At 39.2% G+C, this 22,857-nt stretch overlaps 1 protein-coding gene across 17 annotated transcripts in view; it reads right to left on the bottom strand.

The window, feature by feature from the left end:
• The window catches only part of BNC2 (basonuclin zinc finger protein 2), a 429,325-nt gene that overhangs the window by 367,244 nt on the left and 39,224 nt on the right, over positions 1-22,857 (bottom strand). The window lies entirely within an intron of this gene.

Raw genomic sequence — 22,857 nt, 5'->3', positions numbered from 1 at the left:
TGCAAGAGCTTAGGTTGAACTGTATAAGGGGACATATTCTTGTATGTGACTTCAATACACAGAACAATAGGTGCTTTCACTCAGTTGTGCTTTTTTTTTTTTTATAAATCAAATATATTCCCTAACCAGAACGTGTCCAGCAGAAATAACAGTAATGGGGATGGGGTTTTCATGACATCCTCAGGTGACTTCCAAGATCTCCTTGTCACAATCAAGACTGTTACAATGGCAACAAGAAACGAACCTCTGGGACTCCATAACCTCCCCAGACACGGTGTACTAAAAGGATTTGGCTTGTCTCGTCTCTCCTGATTATGCAATATATGCTAGAAGCAGAAGAATGGTGACACGGACCACTGGGCTGTGGACAACGTTTTCTGGTCCCACTTGTTCCATCTCCTCATTTACGATTGTGTGTGTTGCCCTGACACTTGCAGTGAGATGAGGGTGGACATACACCAGGCAAGAGCAATGAATAATGTTTAGCTTTGTCTGTAAGGTAAAAAAGCAGGGAGGTACATATTCAGGTACTTGGTGGGCCAGCATGTGAGCACACACATGTACACAAACACACACATGTTTACACACAGGCACCTCATAAGTCTTTACTGGCATAGGTATATAAACATGTCTGGCTTTACACAACAGACATTTTCCTTGAAGTTGTGATCAATAGCATTGCAACTCAAATATTCCAAGGCCCTAGAGAAGCTTACTATTTAAAAGAAATCTCGGGGCTTCCCTGGTGGCGCAGTGGTTGAGAATCTGCCTGCCAATGCAGGGGACACGGGCTCGAGCCCTGGTCCGGGAAGATCCCACATGCCGCAGAGCAACGAAGCCCGTGCGCCACAACTACTGAACCTGAGCTCCAGAGCCCGCGAGCCACAACTCCTGAAGCCCAGGCGCCTAGAGCCCGTGCTCTGAAACAAGAGAAGCCACTGCAATGAGAAGCCCATGCACCGCAACAAAGAGTAGCCCCCACTCTCCACAACTAGAGAAAGCCCGTGCACAGCAACAAAGAGTAGCCCCCACTCTCCACAACTAGAGAAAGCCCGTGCACAGCAGCAAAGACCCAACACAGCCAAAAATAAATAAATTAAATAAATAAAATTTTTTTAAATACCTTTAAAAGAAATCTATTATGACTCCTTTCATAAACCTGTATTTGCTAATATAAATAATCACACCTGAATTGTCCAAGTTTGGATTTATGTATTCAGAAACAGCATGCAACCCAAACACAGAGATCACAGTTACACTGCCTTGGGATGCGTCCTTCTTTTGTAATGTATTACCTCACCGGTAAAGAGGTGACCATCACTTCAAATGGCATATGTAAAACTACAGATATCAGCTAGATATTGTTCAAACAAGAAAAATAGCTCAAAGGTTCTTACTTTAAACAGAAGCAGGGTAACATAACATCATGTGCCAGCTGCCACACCCACAGAATATCTGGGGGGGGCCCTCCACATTACAGTGATTCTACCCTCTCAAAGACCTACCAAGATAAACCACATCTGTCCACTGGGATTGGCAAGTGCCTTTTTGCTCCCTATTAGTTCTAAGGCACTCAGAGAGATAATGCTACTCACTGTACCTTATATCTCAAAGGAAACCAGCACTTCAAATGATTATCTCTATCTAGTTTGCCACACCCCCATCCCTCATAGTATAAATATTCAGTGCAAAGAACCAGCTACCATGAAAAGCAATTATGGGGAAGTAAGACCCCAGGAAATTACTGAACACATAATCAGCAAGACTTACACACATTTGTTTGACCACCCTCCTGAAAGAGACTGCCCAAAACAAGCTCTTAAATTATCCTTGGAATGACAGTCCACTTATGAGCCCATGATGGCTAAAGTCGACGGCAAATTCACTGCCAAAAGACAGTACCACACTAAGCACGGGATATGTGCAAACCAACCTGCAGATCATGGGATGTGCATTTTATAAAATCATTTGAAATGACATACATAAAATAGTTTGAAAGTTTTTCAACCATGATCAGCAGTCATAGTCATGGTGTCTAGTTATTGTAGAGCAGTAGAATTCATCGAAGCTGAAGGCTACTTGGAATTAAGATTAAAATATTTTAAAATATTTGGTTAAGTCTTTATGAGCTTTTAAAATGTTATCTTTTAAACTCATTTCCATAAGGAAAACCAAACTCATTCTTTCTGAACCAAAAAGTTTTAAAAATCCTTAATTCTTCTAATTTCTTATTTTTCAGTAAGCTTCTATTTTTATTATTATAAACGGATTCCCAACTACGATAAGCAAATGTAGCTTCCTCCTTGTAATAAGGGGAAACCATAAGGTAGCAATAGAAGGAATTCTCTATCTCTAAGAAAGCAGGAAGATTAAGTTAGCAACTCACAGCACGGGGCTCTGAAATAGCCTAGTCAAGTCTTCCTCGACTTGAGGTCAGAAGCTGCTGACCCCTTTGTTTCCTCATTTGACCTAAGCTTTATCTTATCCATTAACACCTTTCTTTCCTAAATTTCCCTACCCAGAATCACTGAATTCAAATAGTTAACCAAAAAAAGAAAAAAGGGGCGGGGGGAGTATGTGGAAACCACCACTGCAGGAAAAAATAATAAAAATAACAACAATATGCTAACAAAAGCTAACAATGTTACACAGTATTACAACAGTGCTGTACAATAGACATATGTGAACCACGCATATAATTTAAAGTTTTCTAGTAGTCACATTAAGTTTTTTTTGAAGGTGAGATTTTTTTGGATGAAGGAAGTCAAAAGGTACAAACTCCCAGTTATAAGATAAAGAAGTACTGGGGTGTAATGTACAAGATGATAAATATAATTAATATTTCTGTATGTTACGTAGGAAAGTTGTTAAGAGAGTAAATCCTAAGTGTTCTCATCACAAGCAAAAAAACTTTTTTTTCTATTTCTTTAATTTGGTATCTATATGATATGATGGATGTTCACTAACCTTATTGTGATAACCATCTAATGATGTATGTAAGTCAAATCATTATGCTGTATACCCTAAGCTTATACATTGATGTATGCCAAATTATACCTCAATAAAACTGGGGGGAAAAGATGGGATAATTTTAATATAATTTACTTAACCCAAATTATTCAAAATATCAATATTATCATTTCAACATGAAATAAATGAAAAATTGAGATATTTAGCTTCGTATTTTTTCACACCAAGGTTCCAAATTCTAGTGTGCATTTTACACTGATAGTACATCTCAGCCTGGACCAGCCACATTTCAAGTGCTCAAGTGCCACGTGGGGCTAGTGGCTTCTGAATTGAATGGTGCAGGCTCACGAGCTGCCAGGTGCTGTTCTAAGTGCTTTAAATGTACAGACTCATTTAATCCTCACAATAATCCTATGAGGTAAATACTACCGTTATTCTCATTTTACAGATGAAGAACTGAAAGAGCAGAGACCCAAAAATCACATGCTGATAACAGAGGAGAAATTCAAACCATGGCCATCTGGCTACAACTACCATACTATTTATTAAGAGCCTACTGGGTGTATGACAGACACAGAGGTGTGTATCTAAATAAATTCGCTGATGTGCTCCTCAGAACAACCCTGGAGGATAAGTGTTAATACCCCAATTTTACACACTGTTGCATCATTAATAGAAGACTTTAGAGCAGGGATAGCATGACTTCACAAGGTAACACAAGGTGGAAGAAAACAAAGGTGACCAGTCCACAAGTCTTACCCTAAAGGAACATGTAGTTTAGTAACAGAATACAAAACCACTACAAGGTATAATGAGGTACAAAGAAGATTCAGATGGAAAAATCTTAGCCCACTAAGAGAACAGGCAAGGCCTTCATGAAAGAGGTAACATTTTGAAAGGACTTAAGGAACCTCCATACTGTTCTCCATAGTGACTGTTTCAACTTACATTCCCACCAACAGTGTAAGAGGGTTCCCTTTTCACCACACCCTCTCCAGCATTTATTATTTGCAGACTTTTTGATGATGGTCATCCTGACCAGTGTGAGGTGATACCGCATTGTAGTTTTGATTTGCATTTCTCTGATAATTAGCAATGTTGAGCATCTTTTCATCTGCCTTTTGGCCATCTGTATGTCTTCTTTGAAGATATGTCTGTTTAGATCTTCTGCCCATTTATTGATTGGGTTTTTTTTTTTATATTGAGCTGTTTGTGTATTTTGGAGATTAATCCTTTGTCAGTCGCATCGTTTGCAAATATTTTCTCCCATTTCGTAGGTTGTCTTTTTGTTTTGTTTATGGTCTCCTTATGGAGGTACTTTAAAAAACTAAAACTAGAGCTACTATATGATCCTGCAATCCCACTCCTGGGCATATATCAGGAAAAAACCATAATTCGAAAAGATACATGTACCCCAATGTTCACTGCAGCACTATTTACAATAGCCAAGACATGGAAGCAAACTAAATGCCCATCGACAGATGAATGGATAAAGAAGATGTGGTACATATATACAATGGAATATTACTCAGCCATAAAAAAGAATGAAATAATGCCTTTGGCAGCAACATGGATGGACCTAGAGATTATCATACTAAGTGAAAGAAGCCACACAGAGAAAGACAAACATATGTTATCGCTTATATGTGGAATCTAAAAAAAAAAATGATACAAATGAACTTATATACAAAACAGAAAAAGACCCACAGATGTAGAAAACAAACTTATGGTTACCACGAGGGAAAGGGGGGCAGGGATAAATTAGGAGTTTGGGATTAACATATACACACTACTGTGCAGAAAACAGAAAATCAATAAGGACCTACTGTATAACACAGGGAATTATACTCAATATTTTATAATAACCTATAATGGAAAATAATCTGAAAAATAGTTATATATGTATAACTGAGTCACTTCATTGTACACCTTGAACACAACATTGTGAATCAATTATACTTCAGTCTAAAAAATAAAATAAAAAGGACTTAATTAGGAGCCTAGAGCCAAGAGCACAGGTAAGGTGGTAGAAGAAATGAGCTGTACAAGGGTGTTGAAGGAATGGCTAAAAGAGTTCAAAAATGGCTAGAGTGTAGAGTACATGTAGGAAAAACAATTCTCAGATGTGATGCTGACATTGTCCAAGGGCCATAGCAGGGAAAAACTCAAATTCTGTGCAAAGTTTGAGGAAACTGAGTACCATGATGAAAACTGAGCCTTAGGTAAAATCATTCTAGCTACACTGGGCAAGATGGACAGCAGCAATAGAGATTAGATATGAACGGTGGGCAAGGATGTTATTAAAATGACCTAGGCAGGCAACTGCAATGGTCACAGTCCATTTTAAAACAGGTGGTAAGGATAAGGCTTTATGGATGCAGAACCCTTAAGGTCTAGGGTCTAAAGTTAAATCAAACCTGATGGAGTTTCAACCCTTGGTGATGAGCAGAGTGGTGGAACCATTAACAGAAACTTTAGATGCAACATAATCCAACCAGTATGCTAGTCAGTCATAGTAAGTAGAAGATTTTATCCCCTCCCCTTTTTTTTTTCCAGCCTAAACTTCCTGCTGTATCTCTGCTTCCCACATCAAGATCTGTACTACTATGTACTGGGCTTTAAAATGGCTCTTATTTTAAATTAAAGAACTCCTTTCCTATCAAGCGAATCATTAGTGGTTAGCAGAAAATGGCAAAGGGCATTATCTTTCAACTAAGACAGAATAACACCTCCAAGTTCTTCAACGCAAAGACAGAAGAAGAATTTCAGAATTCCAGCACAGCTGAATAATGTTCTGTAAGGGCTTAACAAACAGCCATGCCTAAAATATCAGTCTTTTGCTTCAAGTTCTTAATGTTTTAAAGGAAAAGTTAAAAACAATTTCCCTACTGCCGACTTCCCTTTACATTTACTTATTTTCATGTTTAATTAAAAACACTTCCACTTTAAGCAAATATTTCCTCTTTTTCCCTTTAATTACCTGACACACAGTAGTAGAGCTGCATAAATTTTGCCTGAGGTTAAAGCTGGAGTAGAGCCTAATCACCAGCTTGAGACATTGTTCTGGCCAAGTAAAGCAGAACACATTTATCCCCTGTGTTGGAACAACACTTAGGCACTTCCGCTAAGACCTCCTTTTACCCCAGTGTTGATTCTGATTAACTCCCTTTCCTAATTTGTATGGGAAACCTGTGCATTCTTCACACCACCACCACAGGATTAAGGAAATGAAACTCAGTGCAGAGGTTCAGGTGTGCACAGACTCTTCAGTAGAAAATATGGACACATCTGCCAGAGTCCTACCCCATTAAATGCCAACTTGGGCAGCCTTCCTTTGATTCAACTGATTTTGTTCTAGACACACCTTCAGGTTTTTCTACTGCTTTCCATAAAGAAGGTGTTCAAAATACAGCGATGAGAGCAGGTAGAAAAGTCAAGGGAAAAGTTACAGGTAAAATAAATGCCCAAAATAAGTATTAAGCAACTAAGAATGACGACTGTACTCATAAGCTAAGAAAAATTGGGAAATTAATGGCACTTACATAAAATAATGAATCTCAGAGCCAAATCGATACACACACACAGGTAATGTGCATGTACTTTTTTTGTTCTTAAGAGGCCCCACTCCAAATTCTCAGGCTCAAGTATGTAGTCTTACATATGTGGGTATAAAGATGCTCAAAGCACTTCTCTTATCCTACAATTCAATCTAGTAATAAAAGGATGGTGCTCTGGAAGACTGAATTCAGGGCAGCTGGGAAGTTTCACTGGAATCAAACGATCTCATCCACCAACCATCCAAGACTCCCCAAACTTTGGAAGTGCTCTTGTGTCACTGGAGATCTCTCTGGCAACTGACAAGGGAAGTGGAGGGGGTAGGGAAGCAGCTACCTTTCCATTTAGGGAAATCTTCTGGCATTCTAGTCCACTTTTTCATCTAAGATATAAAAACCACATAGGCAAGGCAGCTGATCCCAACTAGAAAGTCTATTTTTCATATGGGTATTTGAAAGGGATCTCAGGTAACCACCTACGCAGGTAATCATTTGTGTACACTCGAAACAGACCAGTGTGCAAGGAACAGGAGGTCCCAGAGACTCTGGCCACCTGAACCATTAGTGCCTAACTCTCTTTGGAAGCAGGTGGCTACCATTTGAGGACAACTTCAAAAAACTCTAGAAGTAATGATGACAGTGATGATAATGATGATAAAGATAGTAATGGCAGCAACCATTCTTGTGGTGCTAAGGATGTCTGGAAAGTACAAGGCTTTAAAGTCAGAAAGATCCTAATTCAAATTCAAACATTTTGAGCAACTCATTTGAACACTGAGCTCCCATTTCTTCATCCAAAAAATGAGAAGAGTGAAGAGGCATAAACCCAGAAAGCTGTTGTACAGAGAAATTTAGCAGTGCTGATGGAAACACCTGGCACACACAAAAAGAGTTTCACAAATACTCATTCATTACTCTCCCCCCTTCCTGAGTACAGTTCATGGTGCCTTCAACAAATGAGAGAAAACTGGCTCCCCAACAGCAGGAGCCCCAGGATTTAGAGCTTTTGCTTCTGTGGAGGCTTATATTCACTTGAAAAGCATTTACTGAGTATTCCCTGTTTGCCAGGCTCTGACTTGGGCATTTGGAATATATCTGCTTTAATTTCTACCTTTATGGAATTTAATTTACTTTTATTTTTTAGGGTCAGGGATTGAAAGCAAAAATTCTTCAAAAAAATAAACCAGTACTGAATAATATCCATTTTTAAGAGCATGATGACAGTTTATTTGCCTCACTGTTTTGAGGCAAGCATAATTCATATTTATTATTTGGGCTATTCATCTGATGTCAACCTAAATGTCACCCAAAAAAGGCAAGATTGGGGGAGATTAGGTCCTGAAAAAAGACCAAAATTAATACAATGTGAAGTAAACAGCTACAATGGTAAGTATGCAATTTTAAAATGAAAAATTAACCCAGAAAGGAAGGAGGACTAGGGAGAGCCAACATGGAAGCTGAAGAGAACACTATAACAGGAGCCCACAATCGGCTGTGTGAGCTTAGGTACCACTGGAGATCATGATTCCTCACAAATGGTCCAAAAGTGATGGCCATCATTATGGTAATTACTACTGTGACACCACCTCTCTGGGCCTCAGTTTCCTCACTCATCAGAGAAGTTCTGACTAGATCTGTGATTTTTAAAAGAGAGAAGTTTCAAATTTTTTAATTCATTAAAAAGGATGAGACATTTCTATAAAAAAGTTAAGAAGTACCTGGCTAAAGGACATTGCAGGCAACTTTCATTTCTAACATCCCATCATGACAATATATTCTGGCTTCACTTGACCTCAGAGCCTTGGCAACAGAAAAATAAAGTCCCTTAATCACTTGTCCCCAACAGAAAACCAAATTCAAATATTTTAACAAAAATAAATAAACAAAAAGAAGGTCATTGTATGGATCAACGAGAAAAGTGTGGCAAGAATTAAGAAGTGACATTAACTCAACACTCTATGCCAGTGTTTTTAAAATTGTGTAAGCTACCTGTACAACAAATCCTCAAAATAAAAGCGAATAATTAAGCAGAGATGATATTTGTTAGATTTCACAGTCAGTACAATTGTATGATAGATGGTACATGTATTTCTATTTAAAACGAAAAACAAAAATACTAGTTAGAAATATGTGTCATGGTTTTTAATAAACTCTGCCCTAGCAGCAGAAATGATGCCCTACTAGAAAAGAATCTAGAAATGTCAGTGAGTGTAAACGGAATCAGTGATGAGAGATATGCAGTCCAAGCCAATATCCACAGAAACTCAAAGATAACTCAAGGATTACACATACTATTAAGGCTATCTATATCTTGTATACCAGTGGGCATCCATACCAGGCACTCTGCAAATATCACCTCATTTAATTTCTACAACTCCTTGAGATATGTATTTTTTTAATCCCTAAAATGGCAATAATAAGGCCCAGAGAAGTTAAAAGTATTGCCCAAAGTCATATTTCTAGGAAGTCAAAGAACCAAGATTCAAATGATAGGTTTATCTGGCTCCACACCCTTGCTTTTTAACGATGCCTCTACTCTCATTTAAAGCCACCAAAGAAACGGCACTTCCCAGGTGGGAAACAACTTTCACAGAGTGTCATATTTTGTTCCACACTTATGGCTGTCTGCATATTTGGCTTAGGGAGGTCACTAAGAATGTGGACCTAGAAGAGAACTACTTCTCACAAATACATATTACATGTACAACTGGTACTTTTGGAAGTTGACAAAGCAGCTACTCAAATTAAACTAAAATGGTCCAAATATATAAAGGGAAAGGGATGAAAACACCGAACATGGCAGTGGGGTGTTACTCAGCTGATGAACCCGAAAACCAAACAAACTAGAGCAATGAGTCATAAACAGCAACAGGGTCTGTAGGATTCAGAAATTTCAAGTTTACTTTTATACTCTAGATCCTGTTGGGGGTTGGGGGGAGTAGTGGCTACAGATATATTTTGCCTTGATAACTTAATAATGTTTACATGTAATCCAGCAGAGAGAAAAACAAATTTAATTTCCAATGTAAGGTAATAATCCAAAAGATTCAGGCTTCTTGAATGACAATTACCTCTTTTTCTGTAGATTGTGTATGAATATAAAGCATGCCCTAGCAGTATCTTTTAGCTACCTCCACAAGAGCATATAAACAGCAAGGGATTATGGTGGATTGGACTAAAACAGTACATAGTAGTTGCAAGGAGTCTGGGAAACAGCATTATGATGAAGAAGAACCTCCAAATCCCAAGACACGGGATTCATTGCCAACTCTGCAATAAGTTACAAAATAAACAAACTGAGGCCCGTCGTAACCTCCTTTATCTATACTTCCATATCTCTAAATGGGAACTGTAATTTAAATTAATGTAAGTAAGTCAGAAAGAGAAAAACAAATATCGTATATTAACGCATATATGTGGAACGTAGAAAAATGGTACAGATGAACCGGTCTGCAGGGCAGAAATTGAGACACAGATGTAGAGGACAAACGTATGGACACCAAGGGGGGAAAGCAACTGGGGGGTGGGGTGGTGGTGGTGTGATGAATTGGGCGATTGGGACTGACACATATATACTAATATGTATAAAATGGATAACTAATAAGAACCTGCTGTATAGCCGCATAGCACAGGGAGATCAGCTCGGTGCTTTGTGACCACCTAGACGTGTGGGATAGGGAGGGTGGGAGAGCAAGAGGGAGGAGATATGGGGACATATGTATATGTATAACTGATTCACTTTGTTATAAAGCAGAAACTAACACACAAAATAAATAAATAAATAAATAAAAATAAAGGGTTGATTAGTCAAAAAAAGATAATGGTTTAAAGCACAAATAAATAAATAAATAAATAAAAATCAAAAGTACTACCAAAAAAAAGAACCTGATGTATAAAAAAATAAATAAAATAAAATTCAAAAAATAAATAAATAAATAAATATAATTAATACAAAATGTAAAGTGTTACCACTACATTAAATAGAGTACACTTTGAGGAAACTCTAGAGATATACAAAAGAAAATCAGCAACTAAAATCACCTGAGGACTGTTTTATGTTTGTACATATATTTGATACACATATCATCTCATAACTGAAAATTAATCAATATACATCACTAAAGCTATTAACTGCATTACTCCTTCACTCATTAGTCATCTACATCCTTCCAAGGAAGGACAAAAGTAGAAGAATGTATGCAAAGTATACATATATATACACATGCCCTCCATTTAAAGAAAAACTCTACAACTTTCCGACTGCATACTGATAAATGAGGTGGGTCTTTGATCAAATAAGCTATAAACACAACTCTTTCAAATAAGAGTATTTATTATAATAGGCCTAAAAACAGTAGGATTTCCCAACTTTGATTTATGAATCTTTTACTCCAAAAAGCAGGCATCTGAGATATTTACACTACATTGAGAGATTCCTCGGGTATGTGTAAACATACAAATGTAGTAGTGGTGAGGTGAAGTGTTGGGTTTTATTCCCCCAAACAAACTTAGAGAAAAAAAAGTATTAAAATGTAGTTAAGTCCTCAGACATGTTTTTTCAACTAAATCATTATATTTTCCTACGACCTTTTTTCCAGTTCTCAGAGAGGAGTATTGTAGTGACTAAAGTAAACTAAGGACAATACACAGGGAAGTTACACTTCTGAGATACAAGCTAAATGAGGTATTATGAATATAATGAGCAAATAGCAACTTTTACAAAATAAAGTACTCAGCATCTGACGATTCTGCAAATATTCATAGTCCATTGAAAGTTCATGCCAACTTCCCATTTAAATGATAACACTAGTGATTATCAAGTACTGTGCCTCCCTCTACTATAAGTTAGGCTCCATATGAGGTTTTATATTCTAATATTATCTCATTTTATCCTCACAAAAAACAAAGTAGGTCTAGATATCATTTCTGAAAAGAAAAAAACTAAGATGCAAAAGTTAAGTAACTTGCCCATGGTCATGGATCAGCTACCCAAAACCAAGTGAGCCTAAATGCAAAAGTTCATGCTTTTTAATTTCCAGTGGTATTTAACGTAGGACAAGCATAGCAATACGTGGAGAACTAGGTAGTTTCCTACCACATAGCCTTTAGGGAAAAAAATTTTAAAGAGAGATAGGGAGAGGGATGGCAATCCGTTAAGAACTTACTGGGAAACCGCCTGAAGCTTATCTGAAGGCCACTTTCTCAAATCAAGGAACATTTTAAAAACACCAAAGTCACTGTCATTTACCCAAACGTGTCAGAGAAGATAAAGCAAATTCACATCAAAAATTTTTTTAAACATTACTATGCGTGACAGGTAGGTAAAAAGAGATTAACACGGTGTTGGGTACTGGAAATACTCTAGCTGAAACTGACTAATCTAGCTCAGAAATTAATACATTCAATTTTGCGGAGCATTAAAAACTAACGTTCTAACATCAAAACTATTCAGCAAATTTAAATATATATATATTTTAAGCCAACAAAGTTACAGAAGCCCTGAACACAAAAAGAGCTATGAATTTACCTTAATATTAACTAGGACATGCTCCTTTTCAAATGACTGTATCTGGTCAAATAGTTTCAAGAACTTATAAATGAGTCTGCCTTGTCAAGGGAAGTCCTCCTCCACAGAGTGATTAAAACCACATTAGCCCTCCCCTCTAAGTTATCAAATGGATCTTCTTCATAGTATGAAATTGAGCTAAGTTTCCTGAAGAGAATCAGCTAACTTGTTTTTGTTTTGTCGTTTTATTTATAAGAACCATATTAAAGAGTTTACTAAGAAGCAAACTCTTACTTAGTACTCTTATTAAATTCTGGTCAGTGATTTCCCTAACCAACAAATTCTTTTCCTAAAATAGCAAGTTGAAAAGTTTGTATGTCAAAATACATTGTCTATCAAATAGTTCTATGACAGCATATAAGAATTACAAGTGAAATTTTTATCTCAAGGAAAACCAAGTCCACACAGGAACAATTTAGACTGCCTTGATTTCAGTAAGTATAATACCATCTGGTACATAGAAATTGTTTGTTTTTTTGAACAGGGAAACTATAATCTGAGTGATCTTTGACTAACCGGAAAGATGAACTATGAAGAGAAATAAAGCTCAGGCAGTAACTTCAAATTCTGCCCACAAAAAACATTCACCGACTTCCCCCTAAAGGCCTTTTTCCCTCTCTATGGAAGTGCTTTAGAAATTTCATTCAAATCCCTAATAGCTTCTACCAAATTATATTAGAATTGTGACCTTATAATAAGATGCCTACAGACGGTTCTAATTAATCTCAGTTTGTAGAATGGATTAGGTGAATGCATTTTGCAGCCCTCTGCATAGATTACGCATACGTCCATTAATCATTCGTAAGCATCCTAAGAATAATTCCTAGAAAATCTACAAAGATAGACAACAGTTGAGAGTGATAAGAAACTTCTGACCAAGTCCTTTGGGAATCAGTAATATAGATAGGCTCTGATTTGCTATCCTTGAGGAGGTACTGTATCAAACAACAGTGAGGGAAAATTTATTATTTATCATCCCCATTCCCTGAAGTGTATAATTGAGAGGTTTGGGGGTTTTTTTTATGTTTGATCATTTTATGACACAACAGTGCACAAAGAAACTGTAAGTCTAATGGCAGAATTTCAGACTCAAAACTTATGGAAATTCAGAGACCCCTTCTGTGGCTCTGGACATAGCATGCTTGCATTCTTTCTTTCGGCCACGTGGGTGACGCTCTTTCAAGTAAAAACTACAAGAAGATGGGGGGCGGTCCTCAATCACCTTCTGGGCCTCGATCTCAACTGTCATCTCCACGATAAGCGAAGGTACTCAGAGGTGCTTCCATAGTCTCTCCAGCAGGAGTGCTGACTGAGAGGCCCCCGGGCACTGCAAAGCGCCGCTGTCACTTCTAGTCACTGCTCGGCCCAGCTAATGCCATGCCTGTCATGACAAGCACCAGTCACCTTAAGGCACCACACCTCTGCCTCGACAAAACATACCTTTGAAAAGGTATGAGCCACAGAGGGAACCTATTTCAGGGGTTGCCAAGGGAAGCCAGCCTTGTCTAGAAACAGCAGAGAGGCAGTGAAACAGCCCAGAGGCACAGATACAAGAAGGACTGCTGGCCCTGAATGCAAAGAAGTGTTCTGCTTCCTGTGCACGGACAGGGGAAAAAAACGACATAGTAAGATACCGTTTGACCAGGCTAAAGTGGGTTTAGCTGTCAGCCTAAACCTGCCATCTGGTGTTAAGATACAGCAGATCACACCCCAGATGTGTTCCTTCAAACAAATCACATCTTTTTTTCTTATCCCCTCTGTTTTTTTCTTTCTGTAAAGAGAGAGATGCCTGCCAAAGATACAAATCAGCTGAAGTTTACTTTAAACTAAAGACTCTTGTGAACTTACTCAGCCAAATGAGTAGGTATGTCATTTCACGCACCCACACCCGAAAAGCCACCACTTTTCAGAAATGGCATCTCAGATGCTGAGCAGAAAATCATTTGTTTACTACTCATCGACCCTAAACGTTGAGGTTATCCTTAGTCATCCGAAAGCCATTTCATCTGAAAAATGAAATCTGTTTCAGTGAAGCAGAGTTCTGAAATCCTTGTCTTCCTCCTTATTTCTGACTCAGTATCTCATTCCACAATTGGGGTGGGGAAGGGTTATGCAGTGCTATCATTTGCACCTCATTACACTTGGGCTGGAGCTTTGAGAAAGCTGATATTCCCTCTAAATTTTTACAGATGCTTCTAGTTTACCAGTTCATGACTGCACTACTAGAAAAGACTTCCTGCCTCTAAACTGCTTGCTGGCATGTATGCTGAATTTCAAAATCCCTGAAAAAAGCAAACCTTTGTGGTGTTCTCTTAACTTTCTTGCCAGGGGAGAGGGGGAGGGTCACTAAAACCACACCAACCAAAAAGGCTTTTCCTTCTATGACGTGAGGCTCAATCTCTCAGACACATACCTTCCCTTCTAACTACTGATGGCTCATCTTGATTTGGACCACCCCCCACAAAAAATGTTCATTAACAGAAAGTTATCTGTGGAAAGTGTTTTTCATCCTACGTTATGATGAGGACCATGCAAATTCTGGGAATAATGCAGTCCTAGACAGCCTTTCACCTGAGCTTATGTGTTTCCATTTATTTCATATGTGTCACTGGGAAAATACTTGGGGACAGAGAGAAGGGACACTTTCTAAACCACCACCCCCCACTTTGTTTCATGGCTCCAAGGTTTTTCAAAGTTCAGGGCAGGTGACACTGGTCTGTTCTTAATCTTTACGGCTTTAGCAATGTTAAGGCTGATGACGAGGGACACAAATCCCTGATGGAACTGAATGCATTCCAAACTCCCCGACCCACTCAAAGCCGTAATCCCCTGCAGCTGGATCTTACTTACCACCATGCACAGCTAATACATTTTTTAAAAGCTAGTCACTGGTGACAAATGTAAACTGGACAGAGCAGCAGCTCCCCCCCCCCCACCTTCTCCCTGCCTTGCTCCTCCACCCCTCAATCTTCCCCCATAACCCAGAGACTTGCCCTTGCTGTGACTGATAGGACCTGCCTTTTAGAACCACCAAGCGGGTGCAGTACAGTTCTGCTCTAAGTGACTAGAAAGATTTTTAAAGCATCTTCAGCTGTCAGACTGTAACAAAAACAACAACAAAGTCATCCTTAACACAAACATTTCACGACTGAGAAAACTCTATGAATTGAGATTATCACTGCCATCTTCAGTTCACTCTTTATTTAGCTATCACACACAGGCAAACTGCTCTGGGGCTCTGGCAGCTTGACTGAATTAAGCTGGTTGCCACCTTCTTGGGCATAATAAAAGAACGCACAAGACAATTTGAAGCTTCAGGATCTTTTGTGATATATTTTGTTTGGACTCATTCACTTTTTCTTTTGGAAGAAACTCGACAGAAATATAAGTAAGCAACTAGTCTTTCATGATGGGCAAGTATGTTTTTACCACGGATTTTGAGAAAGGGAAACCAAGTCACCCAAGGAAGTTAATAGCTCTGTGCTGGATGAAATCTCCAAAAATCAAGGCAACAAACTCTGGAAACTGCATAAAGATAGACGGAAGGATAAATGGATGGATAGGTAAATTAAGAAAAAAAAAGTCTCAAATGTATTGGAGCCAATACAGACGACAGATTTTGATGAAGGGATAAGCTATCCACTTTACCTGATGCAGAAAAAAACAAGGGTTAATAGATGTGACATTTTCAGGTTTACTCTAGTTCCCAGATAACTAGCAGTAAGTGCTATAAGTGATATTATCAATTAGACTTGGCAATGGCTACCACAACACTGACTACAATGCTTAGACTACATTAGGTTTAATTACTGCAAAGTTACATCTGGAGAGGGAAGCATCATTTTATAACCACCCTCAGCTTTCTAACCTGAGCCCAGCCCCTGCAAGATACATACCCGCCCAAGTAATTGAGGCTCCGAAAGGGACCACAGTTAATAACGTGTAACTAGCAGGAACACAAGGAGAAGCGACAAGCAGGTCTCCGAGAATTAAATTCACATCTGATCATGAGACCTCTCTGTGTCCTCCTGGCATTGCTGAGAGCAGGTACTCCAAAGCAGCCTGGTGACCAGCGTCCGCAGGACCCATGGAAAAGGAATTTGACTGGGGGTGGGAAGGGGGAGAAGTCGGGGGAGGGGGGCATTATACCAATGGGAAAAGAATTAGGAAAATGTGCTTGAGAGAGTCCAGCTCTGATTTTCCTACTTGTCACCCACTGTCACATCCCCAGAGTCCAGAGTACTCAGTCAACATATGAGTAATTCAATCAAATGGGAAAAATACAAACTCTGTTGTTCATGGTGACTGTAATGCCTTGGGACTAAACTTAAACGTGTGGTGTGTGCAAGTGAGGGAAATGTGTGGGTTTTGGTGGGGGAACAAGAAAAGGAGGTTGAGATTACGTGTGTACATGTGTGTAAAAGAGGATTTGGCACTACATGTGAGGAAAAGTGTGAAATACATAAAGGTGGATATACTTTTTAAGACCAAGAGTACAGAAATACCAAACCAAAAAAAAGGAAAGAAAATGGGCCCCTGTGATTCATAAATTTCAGAATTATGATTAAAGGTAACACATATTTAGTCTGAATCCATATTATATGTCCATCCACCCAAAAAATATTAAGGCCTGCTGTATTCTTCATAGACTAATCAAAGATGGCAGTGCTTTACAGCATTACCTTCTATACCTACTACAAACTGCAAGAATTTCCGCCTCATAATACAAAATGATCTCAGGTCTAAATTCCCGTGTCTTCAATGGTATGTTCACACTATAACGTGGTCAAAAAACCTACACAAGATGTAAAAAGTTAAGCCTCAGGAAAAAAAAAAATGGAATCATAACCAAACCTCTGCCTGTTACTTAAATGTGATCGCCAATGGAGTTTGCTTAATCAAACCTTTTAATACTAAAATATTCTATAATTCTGCCCAATAAAATCACAGGTATGAATGTTTCTAACTAATCCAGGGAGAAATAATTGATTATGTTTGCTAGGAAAATCACAATCAGTTATATTCACCTGAACCGGCAGTTACCAATTCATAATACTTACAAAAACCTAACTCAAAATGCTGAGTCTGGAGTAAGCATAGATCCCTCCAATGGAAGGCAGCTAAAATGAACACTGTCTCTTTAAGTCGAAGGACCCACTAGAGTTAGGTAGTATGAAGCCAAGAAAAAGTTCTGAAGTTTAACTCTCAGGAGCAAACATTTTCTACTTGTGAAGTAAACTCTGTTGAAAGACAGCAGACTACGGTCCCACCAGTAAAAACAGGAAAGTTTTCAGCCAGTGACAGCTTTGCCTATGGGGGGTGGCGGGGGGAGAGTGTCATAGACTCACTTTATTAAACCATATGCTCATTGCCCTGTGAAGAAAGCAGGGTCACTAATTAGTTCATTCTGTGAAAGGAGCCCTTCCTGATCCCGTTGACTTTTGTCCCCCTGGTTAGCTCCAGCTATTTCTGTCATGCAACTTGAAAATCACTGGAGGGAGGAAGATCGCCATAACAACCGCTGAAATGATCTTGTGGAATGTGTCTAGTGGCACTGGAATAACCTGAATATGTGCTCCAGATGTGTCTGCTGTCAGGAAAAAAGTAAACACATCTGATGGACAGCGTATGACTAGATGGCCTCGAAGCGACTCCAGAGGCTGGGGGAGGGGGGAGGGACGGCACATGTGCGCCGGGGGGCGCGGGGGAAGCCGGGCCGCCCGCAGCCCGCCGGGGGCACCGCGGACCGGAGCCCGGGGCGCCCGCGAGCACTGAGCGCGACTGTTCCGCCCGCGTCCCTCCCCGGAGTGGCCTCCGTGGGACGGCAGCGGCCCCTGCGAATTTCCGTCTGGCACGGCCTTGTGAGCATTTGGGAGCAAACTCAAACAGCAACGCTGGGAGGAAGGGGGAAAAGAGAGGCGCGGGTTCAAGATGCTTTCTGCCTTAAAAATTAATGGCAACGTGTGTTTAAAGCATTCTCTCTTCAGGGCAGGGCGGTCTTCAGGCCTATTGCCCTCCCCCTCTACCCACTGAATGGCTTTGCCGCTTGGCCCTAGATGCAAACTCTTGAAGCACTCTGTATTAGGTGACTGAGTGATTACACTCCTGATAAAGTGGTGTCTTTTTTGATGCTGGGGTGGTTCCATAGACTTTCACGAGTTGGACAAGTGGGTTGGTGCCCTAACCCAAAACATGTTTTAAAAATATTTTCCCAATGAAAAACACATAGAAAGGACCAGAAAACATGACATAGGCCAAAACACATTTTCACCTTGAGTCCTATTCTCAGGAGTGTTTGCAAAGGGAAGGCTTTAGATCTACGCCCAGTGCATATGTTCACAAACAAAACAGCAATTCTACAAACATCCAGTGCACAGTGGGCACTTGTTGAGTATCTGCTGAATCAAACTAGTTTTTAATGTATAAGATTAACTAAAAGTGCTCCTTGGATTCTACAAATCAACAGTGGCAGAAATTACTTTAAAAAAAGGTAACCAAGTTTAAAAATATTTAAGAAAAATGGGAAGTTTATTTCCCCAGAGGAACAAAAATGCCTCCCTCAAGAAAACAGTAAACACCATATCCACTGTAGTACACAAACCACCTACTTGTGCGTGAATCTACCACATTTTAATGCCTATTCCTACTCCAAAAGCTTGTATTGTGGACTTAAGTTTTACAGAATTCATAAAAAAAAAAAAAAAAAAAAATTCACTACGGTCTTCCCATAAATGCTTACATCTGTGAAAAGGCTACAAAGGTTTGTGCAGAAATTTAGAATCAATGTCAAAAGCTTTTCAAAGCAACATATTCCAGATTTTTCTTTCAAAAACTCCACACAATCATATTTCAATGAAATTTCTAGTAGTTTTCCAACATGATCTAAACAAAGAACACAACTGTACTGGAAGGTATTTACTTCTATAAAATACACCTTTAAGAGATGGAATTGCTTATGCTTAACATCCATTAAGATCAATAAATTATATCACTTGGGCTGAGGGACAGCAGCATTCACCTGGTACTTCTTTCATTCAAGGCCATTGCCAACTTAGGAATCCCCTTTCGATTTCTAAGTGTCTAAGTACATTCTCCTCCTTCGATAAAACTCATTTAGTGACTCGGATTCTGAAAGTAGATCACCAAAGGGAAAAAGAAAACTATGAGAAATTATTATTTGAGAGTAGGAGGAAATGGAACAAACCTTCAGCTCACTTCCTGCAACTCACACATTCAACCTGGCAGAGGAAGACCCTAAGGATGCTTGGAGGATGAAGGACTCCAAATGTGAAGAAATAGGTGAAAGGACAGCAAGAGTGAATGGCAACGCTTCTGCCTTCTAGACACTGGATTCCACTGGCAGCTGGCTGAATGAAACCAATAACAGACTCACAGTTGTGGAAAATGTTTCATACTCCTCTAAGCGAAAACGTCGTTATTTCCTTGTAACAGAAACTGTACTTCTTGACAAGTTAGACAACCTAAAATAATCATTGCCAAGGTGCAATTTATAAAATTTGCTGGCAATCTATAAAAAAGAAATAATCTGGGTATTTTCAATTATTTGCAGAGCATACTTCATTATTATTATTCCAGTCTAATCTAGCGCGCCCCCCCCCAAATTAAAAGACTTTAAAAAGGGCTGACAGACTTCCAAATAAAAAGCCAAATATTTTAAAGCTTTTGTGAGCCAAAGTCATAAATGTGCACATTTGTACAATGAGGTGCCAAATGTCCAAAAGATGGATGAATTTCAATGACCATTTTCATTTGTCTTAGCCTTAGTGTTCAACCAATAAGCAAAAAGTTTGTATATATTCCAAGAACTGGAATGTATTTGTATTTATGTGATGTTTCTTATCCATCTCCATCTGAAAGTTCTTACACCAAACTTGTAGTTAACTTTTATAAGAAAAGGGAAGTAAGGCACCAGGATCTTTCCTCAAATTCGGAGTAATGGTTTTCAGTGACTTTTTTTTTTTTTTTTTTTTTTTTGCTTCTTAAGAGCATCAAAAGGTTGGAATGGGATGAAACCTGGAGTTAATGTAGGAAGTATTCAAGTTCCAAAAGTTATATGATACCCATATGAACATATTTGGTGGCTGAACTCCACACAATTAAGCCTATGGCTGAAATCAAACTTCACACGTATAGTCTGTCCTTAGTTCACTGTGTGCTCAAGATCCAATCAAGTGCTCATGGGTTAGTTATGGTTTCTCAAACCACCAGCTTCTCTTAGACAATGCCACACAAGTAGCAGAAGCTCTGTACAGACTCTTCCTAATGCTTTTCTGTTTCACTCTGCTGAGCAAATAATGGTGATGCTTATAACATGCACAGACTATGAGATAAGCAGACTCATCAAGCAAGATCTAGGAAACTTGGGAGAATTTACCAACAATTCTTTTACCATTCTGTATAGCATTACAAGCCAGCACATAACAACTAGCAAGTTAAGGAAGGCCAGAAAAGTTGAATACTCAAGCAGGAAAAAAAAAGAGAGAGAAGAAAAGAAAAAAAGAAACTAAGAGGGCTACCAGCAAGCCAATCTATTCGAATTCCAGCTGGCTTAGGAGTAAAACACTGCAATGCAGTTTTCTGGCTGCAGGAGTTTTTGAACTGTTCAGGCTTCATTCATGTGGCACCGTTTCTTAAGCAAAAACAAGAGAAAGTTATAGGAATGAATGAAACCAAACTCTAGACTTGAAAGCAATGATTTTCTGATTTCTGTTAAAGAAGGAAACATGGATTCTTGAGAAAAGCATTTTCAAGAATGTGAACAAGAACTCCTTAGTGAGTTCTTAAAATAAGGAACTCTTCAAAGGAAAAATGTGATGTTATTTCATGTACTTAAAGGCCAACAGAAGAAAACAAGAAAATCCAGAAGGTTCTTTGACATCATCAGTCATGTGTCATGATATCAAGGGGAAAGAAGCCATGAAACGGCACAGAATTCCAAAGAAAAACAGGCAATCTGCACAGTGGAACACAAAGAACACAATATGTTCTGCCCAAGTTTGGAGGTCTAAACGATTCCCTAATCAAGAACAAACGGCTACAACATTTGATCTGCTTATTATAATGTCATCAATTTAGGGACACATTTCTAAAACCATCCACTCCTCTCCTGCACTGACTATAAAACAAGTCAATGAATCCTATCCACAGTATTACAACAAACAGAATATTCTTTCAAGGAGTCTGAAGTCATGAAGACAAAACCTAACAATGGACATTAATTTTTAAGATAATTGTTTTTCACATAGCATTTAAGAGGAAGAAGAAGGAACAAGTAGGAAGAGTTGAACACAACTTGAGAGAAGTCCCTGAATCCACATTCCTTCTTATTACAGACAAGGAATCGGTCTTATAAAAGTTCAGTGATTCACCCCATGTCACAGCTATTTATCTGGAGAAGAATTAGAACAGAAACCTTCATTGCAGTGAGATCTTCCCACAAATCCATCCTGCTCTTGCCACGGCCAACCTCACTCCCTACTCCCAAATCAGAACGGATTTGAATTCCCTGGATGAATTCTTCTCAGAAGCTCAGCCTCAAGGAGAGAGACAACATTAACAAAGAAATCGAAAAAACATTCTTCTGGACAATTTCAAACTTCTGTCCCTATAAGCATTTTACCAGGATTGTTCAAAAAAAATAAAGCAAATATCCACTTTGAGTTTGAACTCCATTCTTCTTCCTATTTCCTGGAGCAGGTGCTCCCAGGCTACGAAATGCCAAGAGGAGAGAACAAAAAGCTGGCCTGAGAAGCCGAGAACTTTGGGGTCATTAGCCCCAGGGGAGTAATGGTTGACTATATTCCCTTACGGTTCCTTTATCCTTAGTTCACTAAGGGTAAAGGGCAATTTTTTTTCTCTGCTGTTTTTCAATGTTATTGTCCTTGCAGGCCCATCACGGGACCCTGACATGCTAGGAATTGCTCGTTACTTGGCTGCATATGCCACAAGGAGGAGTCATTACTATCGCACATGGGACCGTGTCCCTGGCTCCAGAGAGAGGATCACCTCAAATGGACTGACAGGTGGCAGAGCAAGCCCTTCAAAAATCCTGAGCGCAAACCCTGCCTATAACCTTCAAGAGCCTCCCATTTCACCCAGAATAATGACTATGGTCCCCGCCAGGGCCTACAAGCTCCTACAAGCTCCTCCCTCCATGGTCTGGCACCGGCTAACCAGCCTTACTTTGCTCTAGTCTCTCCATAGAGACAATAGCCTCTGTTCACACCGCTAGTGCCCCAGGCTCTCTCTGACCTCAGGGTGCTGGTCCTTTTGCAACACTCAGCACCCTCCATCTTAGCCCCCAAGCAACCTAATGTCTCTCCATCCTTCAGATCTCAGCTCAAACAGCCCTTCAGGGAAATCTTCCCCGATACCCCCAACTATGCTTGGTGGCCCATGCTTTATTTACATTTGGGGGTTCTGAGTAGTAGTCCATTTGGAAAAGGGGGAGGGGTTCCAAGGCTCAGAAAAGGTTTGAACATCACTGCACAGTTTCAAAAGTCCCTTAAAGCAAAATAATTCTGATATTTGTAGTAATTATCTTCCACTCCTGAGTTAACTATACTAATAAAGGAGTCAATGTTATAAATTTGGAGATCCCCAAGTCTGCTTGTTAGGGCCAATATCCATTTATTTCAAATACTCCAAAATAGATAAATACTTTTATAAACTATAGACACTTAAGTCCTTCTTTCCCCACATTGGTTGTAATAAGTGGCAGCAGCAGCAGACGAACAAAAAATACAC

This window comes from Balaenoptera borealis (genome assembly GCF_965194805.1).
Source record: "Balaenoptera borealis genome assembly, chromosome: 8".
NCBI lineage: Eukaryota > Metazoa > Chordata > Mammalia > Artiodactyla > Balaenopteridae > Balaenoptera > Balaenoptera borealis.
The sequence above is the reverse complement of the archived record's forward strand: the minus strand, read 5'-3'. Positions and strand labels throughout refer to the sequence as shown.